The sequence below is a fragment of the Nannobrachium achirus genome, assembly GCF_963921795.1.
Source record: "Nannobrachium achirus genome assembly, chromosome: 21".
Taxonomy (NCBI): Eukaryota; Metazoa; Chordata; class Actinopteri; order Myctophiformes; family Myctophidae; genus Nannobrachium; species Nannobrachium achirus.
In genome coordinates, this window is record NC_137828.1 from 6,163,380 (window position 1) to 6,176,094 (window position 12,715).

Below are 12,715 nucleotides of genomic sequence, written 5' to 3' on the forward strand. Positions count from 1 at the left end.
CTCTTTGACTTCTCCCTCCAAGGCCTCCGTGTTCTTCAGCTGCACCTGTTGTTCCTTCAGCTGCACCTGTTGTTCCCCCACCTCGTCTCTGAGCTCTTTGACTTCTCCCTCCAAGGCCTCCATGTTCTTCAGCTGCACCTGTTGTTGTGCCACCGTGACTCTGAGCTCTTTGAGCTCTTTGACTTCTCCCTCCAAGGCCTCCACGTTCTTCAGGAGCACCTGTTGTTCTGCCACCGTAACTCTGAGCTCTTTGAGCTCTTTGACTTCTCCCTCACTGGCTGTCGCTCTGGCCTCCATGTTCTTCAGATGCACCTGTTGTTCCCCCACCTTGTCTCCGAGCTCTTTGACTTCTCCGTCCAATGCCTTCCCTCTCTGCTCCATCACCATGTCCCGAAGCTCCTTCAGCTCAGTCCAGAGGTCAGCTTGGCTGCCTGGTCCACCCCGAGTCCCAGCAGCCTCACACAGACAGAGCAGTAGAAGCAGCGCAGCAGCCCAGCAGCTCTTCATTCTGGAATGGTGTTGGTGTCTCACAGCCTTCTTTTAAGTCCCCCAAAAAGACACCTGATGAACAAACATCAGACACGTCATTGAACCCATCTGTCTTAATGGACAACTTTGTCTTTTTACAAGAAGGGTTCATATTTTACATTGTAACTAGAGAAAGAAAAGAGGAGCGTTAGAATGTTTATTTACTTCTATCATTTGAGCCAATTTAGCGAGTTTGATTTCAGTGGTTGGGGCCAAATATGTCTTTTGACACAATAAGCCCCCTACATGCACCGCATGGTTTCCTTTCATGGTTAGGTGTGACTTCTGGTGGCAAGTAGAGTTGCTAAGGCTTCCTACACACATTAACGATATATATCGTCTCCGTGTCGTTTGAGAATGAGGGGGGGAGGGTGCATCCAATTCATTCTCTATGGAGGTCCTGTGGTTTTTTGTCTCTTGCAAAACTCTTGGCCAAGAGACAAGATTCAAGCCAAGAGGCTTGGAAGAGACATGAAACCAAGTGACCTCCATAGAGAATGAATTGGACCCCCCCCCCCCCCCCCCCCCAATTCTCAAACGACGATTTGTCGAATCATTGTGTCTAAAAAGAAATAATTAGCCACTTGCACGCATGCCACCAACCACTGAAATCAAACAAAAATTGGCTAAAACTATAGAAAGAAGTCAATGAAAACATTTGAACACTCATCTTTTCTTTCCTTTGATTACAATCTAAAATATGAACCCTTGTTAAAAAAAAACTAAGTTGTCCTTTAATGATACTAGCATTGAAAACTAAGTGAATGGCTTCTCAGCCACTCAAATGTCTCATAATTATAATCAGCTGCTGTTATTCAAATACATGTAGCATAGGGTTGTTCTGGTGTGCTGAGCATGCCTTCAGAGGTTGTTAGACATCAAAACTAGATTGATATGAATTCAAGCAATCTGTTTGTGTTCCTGTACATTCTCAGTCTAAAAAAAACATGTTTGGGTCGAAATTAAGCTTGTATTCTCTCCACTGACAAAAAAAGTCAAACAATGTAAAAGGTGCATTCAATTAAAGGGGAGAACCACGCATTTTCAACATTGAACAATGGTATTAATATACCTTAGGAGTTCTGTGTAAATAGAAAACTGGAAGAATGATTTTGGGGTTTAAAGTCCTCTAAAGTATATTACATAGTATAAGAGTTAAAGCTACCACTGGTGCAAGGCTATCACATATGTTCTAACTCTAGACATGTATACCATGACAAAAATCCCTATGAGCATTATTCCCCTCAGTTGGTACCGACCAACCCCAGTGGCTCACCGTCTATTAATGACATAGTTCAATATTGAAATTGGGTGGTTTTCCCCTTTAAGACTGCCTTTGACCTACCTTTGACCAAATGCTGAATATCTTGTGTGGCTCTGGAGCTTTCAGAAGACAACCAAACTAGTCTCAGTCCACTGCAACAATCCTTCTACACTGACTGTTGGTCTCAGACAGAGTGAGTCTCTGCTCCTCCCTTGCTCTGCTCAAATACTCTGATTGTCCTGAGTGCAGTCACCTGTGAGGACCAGCTGAAACTGCTCTGGTGATGAGCTGTTGAGTGAGTGTGTGTGTGTGTCTGTGTGTGTGTGTGTGTGTGTGTGTGTGTGTGTGTGTGTGTGTGTGTGTGTGTGTGTGTGTGTGTGTGTGTGTGTGTGTGTTACTGTGTTCAATGCTGGCTCACACCTTGTGTGTCAGTCATGCCATGGAGATTTGAGTTCAATAATATTTTTTTTTTTGTATTTTCCACATTCCTAAGATAAAACAGTAATTATAGTACATTTACCCCCATTGATTCTGAATGGGGACCAAAATGCATTTTGGTCAATCAATAAAGTAAATTTACCCCCATTGATTCTGACCCAAATGCATTCTGGTCCCCATCCACGGCCTTATTTTGGGTCCCCATCCAGAATCAATTGGGGTAAATTTACTATAATCAATCTTTTTGTTGTCTTAGAAATGTGACAATATAAAAACATATTATTAAAGTCTCTATGGCGTGACTAATAAATAGGAAAAAATAAAGTCATTTTGGGGGTTGAACTACTCCTTTGATTGTTATGAGTTCAGTTGTTGCATTAGATATTAGAGAGTTTAAATTGTATCATTGTTATTCTATAATGTAATTTATTTGTGAAGTTTATGATCCTCATCTACTGCGTTTGTCTGAATTCCTGCACTTGGTTTCTACAACAACACCAGTTCCTTCTACAGTTTAATGAGACGCTACGCTGTCTCTCTGCATTCTATGATCCTATAGTTTACTGAGACACTACGCTGTCTCTCTGCATTCTATGATCCTATAGTTTACTGAGACGCTACGCTGTCTCTCTGCATTCTATGATCCTATAGTTTACTGAGATGCTACGCTGTCTCTCTGCATTCTATGATCCTATAGTTTACTGAGACACTACGCTGTCTCTCTGCATTCTATGATCCTATAGTTTACTGAGACGCTACGCTGTCTCTCTGCATTCTATGATCCTATAGTTTACTGAGACGCTACACTGTCTCTGCATTCTATGATCCTATAGTTTACTGAGACGCTACGCTGTCTCTCTGCATTCTATGATCCTATAGTTTACTGAGACGCTACGCTGTCTCTCTGCATTCTATGATCCTATAGTTTACTGAGAGTCTGAGACACATTGACAAAGTTCATCAAATAGGCACCATTTGGCATTTTCCATTTAAAGATGACATTTTGACCCTGTACAAACAATTGTAAACTTGCATCAAGTTTATGAATAAATCATTTTAAGAATATTACATATTTCACCAGTTTCAATCTTATTTATGTTTGGGTCTGTGGACTATTACTAATGTCTATTTGACAGGTGGTATTTCCTGGCATATGCTTACTGTACAATTCTTCAAACAGTTAAAATAATATCCTATAGGTTTGGCTCAAATATGAATGTTAAACAATCAGCTCTCCTGACATTAATAGCTGAAAGAGATGAAACAGGGACCCCCACTACAGGGACCCCCAGCAGGAGACCCCTACTACATAGTTTAGAGAATCGTGACGCAGATTAAACCTCTTCATATCTTTCTAGATCAGAGCTACTCAACTTAAAGGTGCCTCCACACCGAAAATACTACAGGAGACTCTTTCTAACTGTTCACAAACTGCAAAGAACGGCAAAAAACGAAGCAATTTTTTTCCAGCAGACTGCACGCCGACTGTAGTTACTGTACGCAGTTGTGCGCATGCGCACTGTGTTGCCAGGTCTGCTCGTTATAAGCGTCTTTGATCCTGTTTTCTTATAATGTTGCTAGTTGTGGGTTACTTTGGTTTGGGCTTGTTTTTGAAGTGTAGTTGCTTAGTTGGCCTTGCTTTCAACATTCTTTTAGAAAATAGCTATTGCAATAGAGCTCAATAGGTGAAACTGGTCGTTTTCTTTTGGGCTTGTTTTCATAGACCTGGTCTCTTGTTTCACTGCTAAAGTAGGCCTATTTGCTGTCTGGTTTATTGCTGGTAGATTTTGCGAGTCCCTCCCGCCGCTGCATGGTTTTATTTTTTTATCGCCCGTTTACGACCGTCGACCGCAGATAAATATTTGCGGGGGTCCTGCGGTTACATTGTGAGTTGAACTTTTCTTAAAGAAAAGAATTATTAAACACAGGGAGATGGAGGAGGCATTATGCAGCTTGGATACATGTCCCGTGGACAGACGTGGACTCTGCGATTCCTTGTTTCGGATGACAATGTGTGTGAGCGCAAACGTATCAATTAAATATGCAAGAATGTGGCAACTTCACCCCTCCCATTCGCACGACTAAACCGAATTATATTATGAGAATGTGGCCTCACACAGGCACGTTTTATGACGATTAAAACGAATCCTATAACGTATTGTTGGAAAATACACAACGGTTGGGCATGTGTGAAGACGCATCCGTATTCTTTTTCGAATAAACAAATGCAAATCCACAAAAAAAACGGTGGTTTCGATGCGCTACCGCAAACGCTTCCCTGTTGGTGTGAATCCATCCGTCTCAAATACAGGCAATGAAACATTGTGGTAGGCTATATAGAGCTATGTGCGGGTTAAATCCATAGTTATTTATAAAAGGTTAAATCCCCCCGTCTGTTCTCATTAGATTTCTGACGATTCTGGCCGCCTCCTCCCCTCATTGATTTCTGATCACCGCTCCCTCGATCGCACATGGTGTATTATTTGTGAGGAGTTGCTCACAGTTAGATAAAAGGAAAGTGCCACAGGAGTCACTTGTATAGCTGTATATCATATATAGGCTATAGGCCTAATATATAGGCCGATGTGTGGGTCTCTCGCCCTTGCTCGCGCGTGCGGCTCTCTGTGCCAAATCGTGTCCAAATGGAGACGCTTCATGCGCGGAGCGCAAAGAGGGAGCCAGCGGAGGGCAAGACGAGGGTCAGAGAGAGAGAGAGAGAGAGAGAGAGAGAGAGAGACGTTGACGCTCTACTCTTCGTAGATATTCATATCTTGCTAATGTATTTGCTGTCTGGTTGTCACGGCCCCCCAAACTTCCCGAAATGTCTTAGTACAGTTCATGGTGCCATTGGAATGGCCTCGGTTATCTGAACACAGAACACCGAGTTATATGACCAATGGTCACACAGTTCTTGAGATATATAAACACGTGTTGCCATCCGCGGGGACCTGAAGCATATATGCTGACATTTTGCACCATATACGCTGCGCGTCAAGAAGTCTAATAAAAAAGTTTTTTTTTATTAGGTCTTTGCTACTCAAATTATGCTGAATGATCTTTCATTTTGATGAATACACTAACGTAAGAGAAGTTTTTAATATTGTATTAATAATTGCAAATATTAAAAGGTTCTGAATAACAAAATTCATTTAATTGGTTTTAATAGTTTTTCTTACGGTTTAAATAACCATAAGAAGGGAAATAGGACTATTTGCAAAGGGGACATGTGTTATTAAAATATTTCTGATAAGTACATACATTCTTTGTTAAAGTTTAGAATATCACATGGGTCAACTTATCCCTTTACTTGGATCAACTTACTTTTTATGGTCCTTTGTCATAGACACGTACTTATAATTTCAACTGATAGCAGACATCCTGAAATATGTCTAGATGTTATGAATTTACTGCCATCTCACTTTTTCTTGCTTCCAGGGCAATATAAGCACAACGTGGTTCATCTTACCCCGTTCTCCCTAACAGATAAACTTAGAGCAAGTGAAAGAAGAAGGAGGTCGTGGGGATAACAATGTGTAAAGCTTAAAGGATGACTTTGCCACTTTTAACCTATCTTTAGTGGTGGGGCCCCTTTATTTAAAAGAAGTACAATACAAAGAGTACTTCTCTTAACATGGGGATTGGCATATAGATCTGAAAATGTATGGATGACTCCCTAGATCTATAGAACTATGCATTTTTTATTTATATCATTTTGTTATTTATTTTAATTCATTTCATTGTAGTATTTATGTATTATTTTTTGAGCATTTAGACTTCCATAGGGACTGGTGATGGAATTAGCTAAAATGATGGATAAGAAAGCCCAGAGTACTCACTTTTACAAGACATGGCAACAGCTGGTTGCCATGCCAACTCCGGAGCCTTTTGATTGGCTAGTGGGACAGGCCTCACATCATTGGCTCTCTGCCGATCATGTGATTTTTGGCAGTTTCCTAACTGCTGACTGAGATTCGTAGTCGTGCAGATGATGAAAGCATTCGTGATGAATTAACCAAAAAACAACTCGTAAAACAGTAAGAAAATATTCATTTTTTTTTTCTTTTTAGTTTTGGCATAATAATCACTGCAGCTTCCAAAAAAACATTTGTACCTTTTTTTTTTACGGATATTTTTTTTCAAATTAATTTGTTTACGTGTAATTTTTTTTTGTAAAAATGTTTACGAGTAAAAAAAGGCAAAGTACGAATACAAATTAATTCTCGCACAAAAATAACCCCATACCTTTGTGTCTCCATAGGGAACCACTGCTGTAAGAGCCATTCTGACTTGCTATATACTGTATGACATCACTGCAGGGATTGGTCCAGGCCAAGGTTGCCATGGTTACAGCCAGGGTATTTAAACCACTCCCTAATCAAGCACAGCTGTTGCTGATGGCAGCACACAGTTTTTCAACTGTGTTTTTGTAAGGCTGGTGGTCTGTATCGTTTGGCCCCATGTGCTTATTTATTGTATCTGTTTGAAGTATAAAGTATAGGGCTTTGGACTGTGAATAAATATCATTTATATGCTATATGGAAACGTTTGGACATCAGTTCTTGAGCACACGTCTGAACCTGAATCGCCAACCATCGGCATCCGTGCTCCAGGTATTGGACCTGGGCACTACAACTGCTGCTCATCAAATTATTCACTTATTAATGTGACAAAAACACAATAAATATCCATTAATTCAAGTCTCCATGGGGTGAGAATAATCGATAGAAAAAGTGCCTGAGGCCCACCACTAGGTTTTCACCACTAGGTTTTCACCACTAGGTTTTCACCACTAGGTTTTCACCACTAGGTTTTCAGGGATGCTGTTCTTTTGGATGAATCTGTATTCCAACATCAGACAAAAGTACAAACCTCAAAGGTTGAGCTTCTCTCAAAGACTTGAGTCACGACTTTCTGTGTTCAATGTTCAGTTTCTGTTTACAGAAAAACATGAATACAACAAGGTCACCAACACTGTGCACATGACCAGCTTGAGACGTCTTGTTTTCCATTGTTTACCATAATGTGGTGCAAGTGGTTGGTTAGAGAGCTGTGTTTGTAATATGAGCAAAGTAATGTAGCAACAACAGATGGTTGTTCTAACACTGGTCTCAGCTTTTTCAGCTGTGTGTGTGTGTGTGTGTGTGTGTGTGTAAATGAAATGAATAGGCCTATCAAATATCCAGATACTGAATCAAGCAATTAATTCAAACACTGTCCTGTGTGTTCCCAAAAGCCTGATTAAATGACCCAAAGTCTTTTTTTTTTTCTTTTTTTGTGAAATATCCCTTTAGGTTCCTGTGGGCCAGACATAACATTAATATGTAAGGAAACATGTTGAATGTCGAGGATACTTGATTACTTACTACTCCATATTTGATTTAAGTCTTGATTCATACATCCCATAAATAGCAATAAAATAAAGCATGTTAACAAAAATCTGCAGCCGATATGTATCCAGATGACCAGTAAATGTAAATACATTTTTGAATTATGCAGGATATTCTATTAAGTGGGTCTAGGCTGATACCGAATTAAACATGTATTTAATACTTTAAATGTAAACAGCACAAAGGTACAGTCAGACATTAAGGATAACAATGATTTATTAGTCCAACATAAAGATCACAGTACCGTCACACATTAAGGATAACAATGCTTTAGTCTAACAGAGCAGTACAGAGAGACATTAAGGTCAAGACATTTAAACAATGCTTTGTTCATGGTTTCAATGTTTGATGTTTGACCCTCCTTTAACCTGAACCATCCTAAACACGTGTCCTTACATAGGATAGAGCAGGAAACCACTGAACATGTTGTTGTATGTTTTTCCGTTATCATGGAGCTGGTACCCACCAGCTAACTTCATGTAAACTCTGTCTCCTTTCTGCAGCTCTAAGATCACTCCATTAGATACAGATCCCCAAGTTCCACCATAACTGTATGCACGGTTCTCAATGAGTTGCTGTTCATTTTTATACATATAGATAAACGTATAACTTGATGACTTGTTGTGAGCTGCAGTAAATGTGAAGTGATAAACTCCTCCTGATGGTGCTGAGAAGATACCTGAGAGAGAACACACATGATTTTAAAACAGGTTCTCAATGTGGGGTCCGAGGACCTCCCAGGGTCCTGGAGGAGGTTCCAGGGTCCCCAGCAACATGTTTCATAAAGCATCAAAATCAGTTTAAATACCTTAACCTCATTCTATAATTAGACTATTAGAAATAGAAGCTCACAACACATTGTGAGCTTGTAGATCTTCAGATGGGGTCCACGGTCATTTTGGAGGTCCTTGATATTAAAATGTTTGAGAACCACTGATTTATATCATTGTTAATTCATGATAAACATTATCATCATTGTTAATTGAAACCAATGGCATTAAATCAGGGGTCTTCAACAGGGGGTCCAGGACCCCTAGGGGGTCCTCCAAATAAATAGCCGATCTACAAGCTCACAACGCCTCGCAGCACGAGGCATTGTGAGCTTGTAGATCGGCTATTTTCGGCTAAGAGCTTTTGTGTAGAGGTGAAAAAGAGCAGACCAAGTAAAGAGTGAAATATCAAGTTTTATAATTATTCAGAGTTCAAGTGGTTAAATATCTGAAAACATAAATTGACATAATCCAAAATACACTGATGATTGTGTTGTCAAAAGATCAAACTATATGGAATCTATTAACAGGTTGTGGGGGTCCCTGCTTCATCTCTCAAAACGTTGAAGACTCCTGCATTTAACTTTTCTCACATCATCCAGTCTATTGGTTTAAATAGGTAACGCACTTTGAAGGTTTATGTACATTACTGTCATATTTACCTGTCTGATAGATGTAAGTTGATGAAACTAATTGATTCTATGAAGTTCATTAAAGTGAATTAATCATAACCCACCTGTAGATGTATTGTATGCTGTGCCGATGTTCGTGATGACATTCCTGTAGACAACAGTGCTGAGACTAGATGGTGTAAATGAACCAGAAATACCCAAGCCAGCTGAAAAGGCCACCTCTGGTTTGTCTGTCAACACATAACATTATCACATTGGTTAGAATAAAAACATACATTATACCATTAATTCAATACACATTAATTCAATACAACAATCAAATGTAGGCTATTAAATATATTGTCTTGCCATACAGAAGCTTACATCCAACTATCAGCTTAAACAAGACAAAGTGATGAAAGTAAACAGTGGCTACAGTACTTCAAGTTCATAGAACATTCTGGTGTGAGTTAGTAAATATTCACTAAGTCTACAGTAGGATCTTAGTTGACTAAGTTCAGTAAGAGTGGGACAGACATTGTGACATACAGGAGGAGGCTGGAACATTCAACTAGGAGGTCTTTGAATGGTTTTATTATGAAATAACAGGGTGATAGTGCATGGATTAATTAATCCACTCTAGCCCAGGTGCTGGACAAACGGCAATAAAAGAGAAGGATCGAGTCCACAACACTGGTAATATTCAGCTCTGTTTGATCGAAACGTTCCATCCTAACGACTCTATCCTTCTCCTTTATTATGAAATAAAACAGGATCTGATCTTTCTCTCTAAAGGTTTATCTGCAGTATTTAGAAATAGTTGTTATCTCTCAACTGCCCTGATTAGGAGAACCAGCATAACGATCATTGTAATACTTTAATATTTGTAATAAAAAAAAAAAACATGAATTTAACTTTCAATAAAGGTCAGGTGGTTTCATCTCATTGGTCAGACTGTCACTACTTTGATTCAGACCAGCTGAATGTAACATCTTGAGATCATGAGATAATTTACACATTATTCATCAATAATGACCACGTAAATCTTACTGTAGAATTATTCATCAATACTAATTAATGTAGAATTATTTATCATTAATAATAAAATCCATTAATATCCACATAAACCTTAGTGTATAATTATATACCTAGTTAAACGGCGCTAGTGTTTCCCTCGACAACAAATCTATGACAAAAAAAAAAACGCAGATATACAATCTCACAACACAATGTTTGCCAGAGCTTTGGGATGGGGTTCTGTTTAACTATGGAGTCTGATCTTAAAGGAGTAGTTCATCCCCAAAATGGCTTTTTTCCTATTGATCGCTCACACCATGGAGACTTGAGTTCAATAATATTGTGTTGTATTTGTCGCATTCTTAAGACAAAAAAATATGATTATAGTAAATTTACCTGCATTGATTCCGGATGGGGACCCGAATGCATTTGGGTCCCCATCCGGAATCAATGGAGGTAAATTAATTGTAATCAAATTATTGTCTTAGGAATGCGACAAAAAACTACAAATATTATTAAACTCAAGTCTCCATGGTGTGAGTAATCAAAAGTCATTTTGGGGGTGAACTACTCCTTTAAATTCACTACAATTCATTACTAGTTTCAAAGATATTTTGGGGGGATAATTATAATGATCAGTATTCAGTCTTCATTTTAGAACATCATGTTTAATAAATATACTGTACTTACTCCTCAGTGCCTGAACTTGTTTGTCAGTAGCATTCAGGCGGTTGTCAGTAGCATTCAGGCGGTTGTCAGTAGCATTCAGGCGGTTGTCAGTAGCATTCAGGCGGTTGTCAGTAGCATTGAGACGTCTTTCAATGGTGGACAGCAGAGCATCATGAGCTGAAAACACAATATTAGCATTAATGATATCAAGTCATAGATACTCTTTATATGATCAATACAACAAATCATTGCGTTAAACTAATACACATTTGAAATATTGTATGGAAAGAAATCACCAACATATAAAATATGGTTAAAGTGTTTATAATGATTGTGACACTGTATTGTATACTGTATTACTAAAAATTACACCGACTGTTTCCTGGTTTTAATGGGTTAAATCTTGTTTCAGCACTGCTCTTTCCAGCCTGCATCCACTGATCAGCTTCAAATTACCTTTACTTTCCTTCTCCAAGTCTGTAACCTGGCCCTCCGTAGCAACCAGCCTGGTCTGATGGTTTGTAACCTGGCCCTCAGTGACGGTTAGTCTGGTCTGGTAGTCTGTGACCTGACCCTCAGTGGCAACCATTCTGGACTGACAGGAACTCAATTTGACAGCCATTACTGAAAAATAAATAATCAGATAATAAATTAATGACTTTTGTTAAAGGCAGAGTTCACCTCCAAAATGACTATTTTCCACCGATAACTCTCCCCATGGAGACTTGAATTCATGGATTATTCCCCTTAGAACTATCCCTTTATAACTACTATATGAAACATTAGAACCTTAGAACTATCCCTTTATAACTGCTATATGAAACATTAGAACCTTAGAACTATCCCTTTATAACTGCTATATGAAACATTTCAGCCTGTACTGTTCCTAAAGCTCCATCTGGACCATCCTTACCTTTCATTGATTCCTTCTGCTGCTTGGCTTCTCCCTCAACGGCTGTCGCTCTGGCCTCCATGTTCTTCAGGAGCACCTGTTGTTCCTTCAGCTGCACCTGTTGTTCTGCCACCTTGTCTCGGAGCTCTTTGACTTCTCCCTCCAATGCCTTCCCTCTCTGCTCCATCACCATGTCCCGAAGCTCCTTCAGCTCAGTCCAGAGGTCAGCTTGGCTGCCTGGTCCACCCTGAGCCCCAGCAGCCTCACACAGACAGAGCAGTAGAAGCAGCGCAGCAGCCCAGCAGCTCTTCATTCTGGAATGGTGTTGGTGTCTCACAGCCTTCTTTTAAGTCCCCCAAAAAGACACCTGATGAACAAACATCAGACACGTCATTGAACCCAGCGGACACCAAACTGTCTTAAGTCTTGTAAAAAAACAAAGGGTTCATATTTTAGATTGTAATAAGAGAAAAGAGATCAGCGTTATAAAGTTTTCATTTACTTTATATTGTTTTAGCCAATTTAGCGAGTTTGATTTCAGTGGTTGGGGGCAAATATGTATTTTGACACAATAAGCCCCCTACATGCACCGCATGGTTTCCTTTCATGGTTAGGTGTGACATGTGGGCGAGTAGTGTTGCTGAGATTGTGGCTAAAAAGACATTTAGTAGGGGTGTAATTTAGCCACTTGCACACATGCCCCCAACCACTGAAATCAAACTCCCCTGATTAGCCTGATTGGCTAAAACAATTGAAAGAAGTAAATGAAAACATTTTAACACTCATCTTTTCTTTCCTCTAATTACAATCTAAAGTATGAACCCTTGTGAAAAAAATTGTCCTTTAATGATACTAGCATTGAAAACTAAGTGAATGGCTTCTCAGCCACTCAAATGCTTCATAATTATATTCAGCTGCTGTTATTCAAATAAATGTAGCATAGGGTTGTTCTGGTGTGCTGAGCATGCCTTCAGAGGTTCAGTTAGATATCAAAACTAGATTGATATGAATTCAAGCAATGTTTTGTGTTCCTGTACATTTTCTGTCTAAAAAACATGTTTGGGTCAAAATTAAGCTTGTATTCTCTCCACTGACAATGAAAGTCAAACTATGTAAAAGGTGCATTCAGTTAAAGGGGA